The sequence below is a fragment of the Rhinopithecus bieti genome, unplaced genomic scaffold (genome assembly GCF_001698545.2).
Source record: "Rhinopithecus bieti isolate Rb0 unplaced genomic scaffold, ASM169854v2 scaffold_6380, whole genome shotgun sequence".
Lineage (NCBI taxonomy): Eukaryota > Metazoa > Chordata > Mammalia > Primates > Cercopithecidae > Rhinopithecus > Rhinopithecus bieti.
Window position 1 is genome coordinate 6,113,688 of NW_016806642.1, and position 8,805 is coordinate 6,122,492.

Here is an 8,805-nt window from a genome sequence, read left to right on the forward strand (position 1 = left end):
CCCTCTGGCCTCAGTGCTCATTCTGGGGAAGACACCTGCTGAGATGTCTTTTTCCCCCTCCCTCAACCAAACCACTTAGGTCCTGCCTGCTCTTTCCCGGCTGGATGCAAGCGTATTTTCCTGTATGTGTTTTTTCATGCGGCCACAAACAGCATCAGCTGGGGTTCCCGAAGGTCAGAAAATGGCTATTGATTAATCTATTAGAATAGTTGCCGAGAGAAATAAAAACGACGTAAAATAACAGGGACCCTATAAATAAAGAAGCCATAACTGGCTACTTGGAGTTGTTAAACGACTTAGCATATGAAAAAATCGGAAATGAGGCGCTGGGGAAGGAGCTGGCATTGGCAGCGGCCCGGGTAAGTCGAGTGGATCCGGGAAGAGGCCTGGTGCCTCCAGGTTAGACGCAGCGCCCAGGGACGGCTGAAGAAACATGAGGTGTGCGGGCGGTGACTTCCCGGGCGGTGGGCATGGCCTCGGGGGAACCTGGGCAGACTTGGGCATGCCAGCGTTCAGGGCTCTCCGTTGCTGCCAACTAAAGTGGATTTTGTCCTCTTAAGGTGTAGACAAATCCTCCAAGATTTAACTTCCAAGGAAACCAGCGGCGGAGCGGTTGGAGGAGGCGAGGATGTGTGGCCAGTGCACGCGGAGTGCAAGGCAAGTCAGTGATGGTAGGAAAAACTGTGGGAATTTCACTGGGACTGGAGGGGGAGGCACAGCAAACCGACCCCCAAGTGCGTGGCTGGGATTCGTGGACCTCACACCTCCAAGGAAAGTCAGTGCTCTTGACCCGGTGAATCGGCGATGCGCTGCCTCTTTCCTTCCGCATTTAGGCCGCCTAGTTGGGAGCCGCAAGAGCCTGTGCCTGGTGTGGCAGGCACACGTAACCCAATCCCTGTCTGTACGCTGCGGCCTGGGAGGTAAGCGCCGGCCTCACCAGAGGAAGGAGCACGAGGGGAGGAGTTCCGAGAGGAAATAATTAGTGAAATATTTGCAGAAGATGCTGGGATGTGGATTTAATTCCGGATGGACAGTGGTGCTTCCGATTCCTTCAGTCTGTTTCCCCATCCACGATCTCCTCTTTCCTTGGCCTAGATACACCAAAAATAATTCAATAAAATAAAAATTTAAAAATCTGTAAACCTGCTTCATTACAGGCATTGAGACACACAGATTGACTTTCATCTTCATTAGACAGTTTCCTCGGATAGAATACTAACTCATTTGAGGCTGGGAGCAGGGTGGGGTGTGGTGACTTTATCCTGAGACGCCCGCTAACCTCCACGGTTTTTCTTTATCTGAATGATCCCAAGGTTGCACCCGGCCCTAAAACGCATCTCAGAGTTGATTTCTGTAGCTTCACAGCTTTGTGGCCCGCAGGCTTCGAACCGTTTACCATGCCGTCTAGACAGCCTTCCGCGAAACCGACCCGGGCTGAGCTGGCTGGCCACCGCCCGGAACTGCAGAGTTCGCGGTTGCAACTGCCTCAGCAACCGAAGGAGGGTCGGAAGGTCCAAAAAAAAAAAAAAAAACCTGAAATTTACACATTCAGGAACTTCCTTTGCTCTGCTTCGGTTGCCCAGCCCTAGAGGCAGGGGCGCGGGGCGCAGCGCTGGCCCTGCTGCGGCCTTGGTGGCTGGGCCCGCGTGGACAAGTAAGTGTGGACGCGTGCCGGAGGATGGTGGCTACAGGGCTCCCCTCACCGGTCTCGAAGTAGTCTCCAAATGAGCCTAATTTCGATTCTGCCGCCCGCCGAGGCTAAGTCTCTGCACTCCCTCCACGCCGCTGGTCGCTGCCTCCTACCCTCCCTCTGCCACGGCCGGGCCTGATCCGTCCATTCCCCGGTGTCTCCTTGGAACCTCCCTGGGGAAGGGGGTGGAGGATGAACAACTCCCAGCTGCCGGTTCCATTTGTTGCGCTTTTTTCCTTCCACACAATAAAAGTCAAATTAATTGATTCATACCATTAATTACGGCGCGTAGCGTGAAAAGCAACGCTTCCCCTCGGTTAGAGATCTATTGTGCTAATCTCTTGTTCAATCAGTGTTACCATCTGATGCTGGGTCCGGCCCTTACAGAAACTTTTCGACTCGATTAGCTAAATGATGAGACGTGCACAACCTACTGGCTGCGGCCCCGACGTCCCGCGCCCGCGCCGGCCTCATATCGATTTCCAGCAGAGGCAGAGGATTTTTCCGTGGCCAGTCTCGGCTCAGGAACCGGCCGCCGGCTTTCTCCCTCCAGGAGGACCATAGCGCCCGCACAACCTCCGGGGGCAGGAAGGAGGCGAAGCGGCAGCCGGGAAGGGAGACAGGAAGGTTCCTGCTGGCCTTGACCCAGGAGGCTGCCCCAGCGAAAGGGTCCGATCCCGACGCTGTGCAGGGTCCTGCCGGAGACCGGCTAGATGCCGGGCTAAATTTGTTTGCCGCGTAGTTGCAGTTTGCAGCTAAAAGCCCGCAGGTCGTCAGTTACCGCCAAGCTGTAGGACAGAGATGGAAGAAGCGAGACAGATACAGAGAGAAAGTGAGACACATGTAGTGGAGGGAGGAAAATGTGATAAAGGGAAGGGAAAAGGGTGTATGTGGATAAAAAGTTTTTGAGTCTCAAGGGGTTATTCGAGAGGTAGAGGGAGAATGAGTAGACACACACAGTTACGAGTTTGAGTGACTCTTTGAGTCTCAACAAGCGAACTTCCCAGGAGAGATTTAAAAAGGAAGATGGCAGCCAGCTGCCTCACCTGCTCAAATGTTTGAAATGTTGCAACCAAAGGAGAATGGAATGAAATCCCTTCGGTTCCTCCTGGAGCGGGCAGAGTACGTGGTACCCCGCTGGGAAAGCCACCTGGACGCGGTGGGAGTGAGGGGTGGGGCGAGTGGGGATCTAGGTTCTAGCAACAGGAGACAAGAAGAGTGGAGTCCGGATCGATAGGAAGGAAATTGAGACGTTTCCAGGGGAGGGGAGATTTAGTGTGTGCGTCCGGGGCGGGGAATGGGGAGGGAAGAAATGGATAGAAAATTTATGATGGGGAAAGGGAAATTAATTACAGCCCATTTTGGGTTCTTAGGTGGTCAACACTGGAGGAGGGGCACGGTTAGAGTGCGGAAGGCGGGAATTGCCCACCTACCCCTCACCAGGCCCAAGTGAACCCAGATACCTCTTTTCTCTTCTTTTAAGTCAGAGACAGTGCCAGTGACTTGAATAAATCGTTGGCGCGATGTGAGATAGAATCATCACGCCCGCGCGCGGGTGCACTTTTCTTACAATCCGGGGAGTTGGGACCAGGTTTCGCGGAGTGAAGGGCGCGTCCCCCACCGAGAGCAGTTACTCTGTGTCCAAGAGGGAGCAAAACGTGGGTGGGGCTATTAGAAAAATACCCCTCCTTTCTCCCCAACACCCCGCGCCCACAACAATCAAAGTCTGCTTCTTTTGACAATCTGCAGAGATTTGTTAAACTATTACCGGCCTCTTTGTCTGGATGGCGGCCACCAAGGAAGGTGGGAAAGGGCAGAGGTGATACCCAAGGCCCCAACCCACTCAGATTATTTCCATTTCCCAAAGCGGGGGATTTTCAATTCTCTTACCCACCACCACCCCCTTGTATACCTCTCCGGATCTTTTCGGGGTGGAAAAAAAAGAGGCTATTTTAATGTTCTTGTTTGGATTTGCACTCAAAACTCCATTTATTTTCAAGGTGTCTGCCACTCAGGGTCCACGCCAAGGCGTGCCTGTAAATGGCGAGAGACCAAAAGGAAAGCAGGAGAGAAAGAGGAAGAGAGAGAGGATGGTTTCGAATTTATTTATATTGGAAATGTATAAACATCCATTCTGTAAAAGGCAACACGTTTAATTAACGATGAGAGAGCAGTTAGGGGTAGAAAGCTAGTAAAATTGTGTGATAAATTTATGGCATTGTTAGCGTGCTTTTAATTATGGCTATTATGTTAATTATTTCACATTAGCATGGAGTTATCAGCAGCATGTCAGATTTAATCAAAACGAGCCTTTCTCTAGAAAATTGTTCTTTTCATCCACGAGGAGAAAGGTCCTGGACAGGATCGGGGCTTAAAAATGACTTGGCATTGAATGCCGGAGTCTTTCCGACACCGTTTGGAGCGATGCGGCCAGGCCCGGCTGTCCGCTGGGTCCCTCCAGGCTACCGGCAGCTCAAGGAGGAGCCCAGGGCTGGGGTTTTAGGAATTCACCATTTTCACCCCCTTCGGAGCCGACACTTCATCATGCGAGATCATTCTGTCAAACAATATGATGCTGCTCATTTTTATCTGTCCCGCTTTACAAAATCCCCATTCAGCCGGCCGAGGAGCAACAAAAGCCTCTGAGCAGCTAGGCAGCCGCTGGCAGCCACAGCCTCCCCGGCGCGCGAGAAAGAAAGGCGAGAGGGGCCGAGGAAAGCAGGCGGCGGGCGCGCGCCCCTCTCCGCCCGAGGGAACGCGGCCTGCCGGGGCCTGCGCACCCAGGTGCCGGGTCCTCGGGTGTGGCTCGGGCGGGACACGCCTCCCTCAGGCCCGCGCCCGCCCTCGGCCTCCCTGCAGGCGCTGGGCGAAAGCCCCCATCCCTCCCCGCAAGCGACTCGCCCACCCAGGCCACATCGATTCCTTAATCACCGCCGATCGATTTATTGGGAGCAAATAAATAGCCCTTTTTGGAAACGTTTCAATTGCTGGCTTGATGGTTGGGGCGCTGACGCGGGAGGGCGGGCAGGGCCGTGGGGCGCGCGCGGGAAGGGACTTGTGGGAAGGCAGGGAGCTGAAAGGCCGAGCGCCACCCGCCCCGGCAGGCTTCAGAGCAGCGCGTGGGGCAGACCTCCACGGGTCCCCCGGCGCTTCAGTCTCCAGAGACGCCCGGCCTCCTGGAGGGTTCCTCTGGTCCTCCTCTGGGGCCCGGCTCCCTCTGGCGGCCGGGCTTGCAGGACCTCAGCGCCCAGCCCTTCCGCCTTGTTAACGTCCAGGCGAGTTGGCCCGGCTTTCGGATGCCTCTAAACAGTCCCCGTCCAGGCCCGCGACCCAGCCCGAGTGGAGGGCCCGGGTCCCACAGAGCGCGGCCTCCCAGGCCTTCCAGCCCAGGCTGCGGACGCCGCAGCCTCCTCGCCCCTGGGCGGAACGTGGCCTTCCTGCCCAAGACCACTCGGGCCCCCGCCCCTCCCGGGACAGGGCTGTGGAGAGGCCAGCTGCTGCCTTATTTTTAGCGCCATTCCATTCGCGCGGTTATATTTAACTCGACCCACTCCTCCGAGGAGGTCGCTCGGACATCGAATTCTCCACATCGCAGCTTGGGCCCGCCCGCCTTGCCTCAGGGGCAGTTCCTCAAGGGGCAGATTGGAAAACCCCTGCTTAAGAAACCTTGACATATCCGGAGCTTGGAGAGGACAGGATTGGGAGAGAGATCTGGTTCTAGGGACAGTGGCTACCGCGCCTGCAGTACACTGGGTGAGGATTCCGCCTTGTGTGGGGGAGCGGAGGAAAGGACAGGATGAGTCCTGTGGGAAGGATTCTCTGCGGGGAATATTGTGTCCATTTCTTACTTATGCATGACCCAGAACACTAGGTGACCTGGAAGACCTCTCACGACCCTGCCCTTCGAAAAGTTCATCATTTAGTGTGCGTGCAGGAATCCCTTCTTCTCTACTCTCCAGTGCACCCAACGGAATATTTGATTTCAGTGGTATGTTAGCTCCTCAGTTCCAGCCCAGTCTTCCCTTGGCAAAATCTTAAAAAGACCATGCCAAAGGCTCACTCACATCCTGGGGAAAGGACCCACTTGGATAACATACAGAAACACCATTGTGATCCACGCTTTATTCACACAGAATGTCAGTTAGCAAACAATGCAGAAGTCATGTACTAAAGTTACACTAACAGATGTGACATGCATTGGGGATATTGAAACACATTTTTTTGTTTTTCTTTGAGACAGGGTCTCACTCTATGTCCCAGGCTGGAGTACAGTGGTGCAATCATAGATGGCTGCAGCCCTCGACCTCCTGGGCTCAAGCGATCCTCCTGCCTTAGCCTGTTGAGTAGCTGGGACTACAGATGCACACCATCACGCCCAGCTAATTTTTTATTTTTATTTTTTGTGGAGATGGGATCTCACTCTGTTGTCCAGGCTAGTCTCAAACTCTTGGCCTCAAGCAATCCTCCCACCTCAGCCTCTCAAAGTGCTGGGATTACAGGTGTGAACCACCCTGCCAGGCCAAAACACATTTTTTAAAATTTAAATTTTTCTGTCATTTTTAAAGAAACAAGTTTTCCTTGGGTCAGAGGTAGGTATCTCTGGCTGCCTTTTTTGGTAACTCTCATTTTAACACAGAAATTTCTTGGATTTAAGTCATACCCACAGCTGAATTCAGGCGGAGAGGATATATAAGTATATAATATATATTTATTTACTCATTTATTCCTTATTAGTAATTTATTGAACTGTTGTAGACCTGGAAAGTACTAGGAATGAAAAGAAGAATTAAACCCAAGATTCCTCAAGGAAGAACCAGGCAAGAGAATCAGTGTTTGTCATGCAGGTTGATAGGTGCCATGGCAAGGGGAAACAGCGCGGAGGAGGGCCTTTCTCACTGGGTAGGGATTGAGAAAGTGTGAAGCCTTCAATACAGAAGATGCTACTGACCAGCTAGCTCTGACTTTAGGGGTTTCCAGAGGAGATTGGGGAGAAGTTAGAATCTGGGCTACTTTGGGAAAAGAAAGTACTAAGTTGGATGCCTAATGGTACTTCTGGACAGCCAGAAAGTACTTGGTCTCAAGGGAAATGGACAATAGATGTGTGATAAGGAAACAGAAAGGGATGGAAGAAGAGAGAAGGGAAATGTGAAAATTGAAATTTGCTTAGAAATTTTGTCTAGGTATAGTACATTTAGACTACATGGAAGTATTTGACTAACAAACACAGGGAAGAAATTTAAAAGGGAACGTAGGTAAAGGAAAAGATCCTTTGAAAAGAAAATATTCAAAAGGCTAGTTGTTAGACCCAACTATTTTTCTAACCTTATCGTATTCATCAAGGGCCAGGCACTGGAACTACAAAGGTAAATAAGAAGATAGACTCTACCTTTAGAATGTTAATTCCAGAAGGGCAGGAAGTTTTTTCTGTTCACGGTTGTATCCCTAGCCTCCAGCCAAGTACTAGGGGTGTAGGGGTGGAGGTATGGCTCAATAAATATTGCTTCAATAACCAGATCAGTAAGACACATTCTCACTCTAATGGGGGACTTATTCAAGGAAGTCCATAGCTAAAATGTAGTATGATGAGTTATAAATACATGATAGAATGTTACAGGAGCACAAAAGAAACATAACTAACTCTGCCTGGGAAAGAGAATAGGTGGGTAGGAAGGTTTCCCTAAGATATAATACTTGAGCTGTTGTGAATGATAAGCAGCAATTAGGTGGAGAAAGAGAGGAACAGAGTTCTGGCAAGAGAAAGAGAACATAGCACAAGTAAAGACACAGATTTATGCAAGACACGAGGAGCAGTATGTGGTTTGGTATAACTGAAATGAGATAAGGGAATGGCCAGATTAAAAAAATAAAGACTCTTGAATACTGGGCTAAAGAGCCCAAAGTTATTAAGAAGCCAGTAAAGGTCTTTAACTGATTGGCATGATTGAAATAAAATTTTGGAACTATTCTTTGCGGGAATGTGAAGGATAAACTGAGGCAGTAAAAGACTGGAGATAGCAAGGAGGCTATTTCGTTATCTTATTAAGAGATGATGAAGGTGTGATTTAAATTATTGGCAGTGAGACTGGAAAAGAGGAGATGATGATGACTTTGAGAGGACTGAAGAAGTAAAATGGATGGAACTAAGTGATGTCTGATTGCTAAGGAAGAAAGAGTTCATAGTAACTGCCAAATATGAAATTTGCATGTCTAGAAGAAATGGTGTTATCATTAATTGGGAAGGAAGATACAGATGGAGAAACACTCTCTAGTCCCTTGTTCCTCAGTCATAGATATGACTACTCAGATTATTTCCTTAAATGTCAGTTGGAGCATGCCAGTCACTCCTTTGGTCAAAAACATTTAATTCACATTGAATATGATGACTCATGCCTATAATTCCAGCACTTTGGGAGGCTGAGGCAGGAGGATCGCTTGAGGCCAGGGGTTTGAGACCAGCCTGGAAAACATAGCAAGACCCTGTCTCTGCAAAAAAGTAAAAAGTTAGCTGGGCATGGTGGTATATGCTCATGGTCCCAGCTACTTGGGAGGCTGAGGTAAGAGGCTTGATTGAGCCCAGGAGGTTGAGGCTGTAGTGATCTATGATCCTGCCACTGCACTTTAGTCTGAGAGACAGAGACCTTGTCTCATACAAAACAAAACAAAAACAAAACTGTTTAATGCTACCTCATTGCTTGTAGAAGAAAACCCAAGCCCTTTAGTAAGATACTTCAGGTGTACCATAATCTGGCTCCAATATACCTTCTAGTTTCCTTTGCACTCCATGCCCCTGCCCTCTGGGACTATAATGCATTCCCAGGACACACTGTGGCCTCCATCCTTTACCAGTTATAGGACCTTGAGTAAGTTCCTTAAACTCTCTGTGCCTCATATCTTCATCTGTAAAATGGAGATAGTAGCATCTTCCTTATGGGGTTTTTGTAAGGATTAAGGACATCCAAATCACTTAGAATAGAGTTTGGCACATAATTAAGGATCACTCAAAATTTTTTTAAATAGATTGTAATGCTTTTTTCCTGTTTTAATTTAATTTAATTAATTAATTTATTTGTTTGTTTTTATTGAGAGACATAGTCCCCGCCTTCTAGGAATTTTCA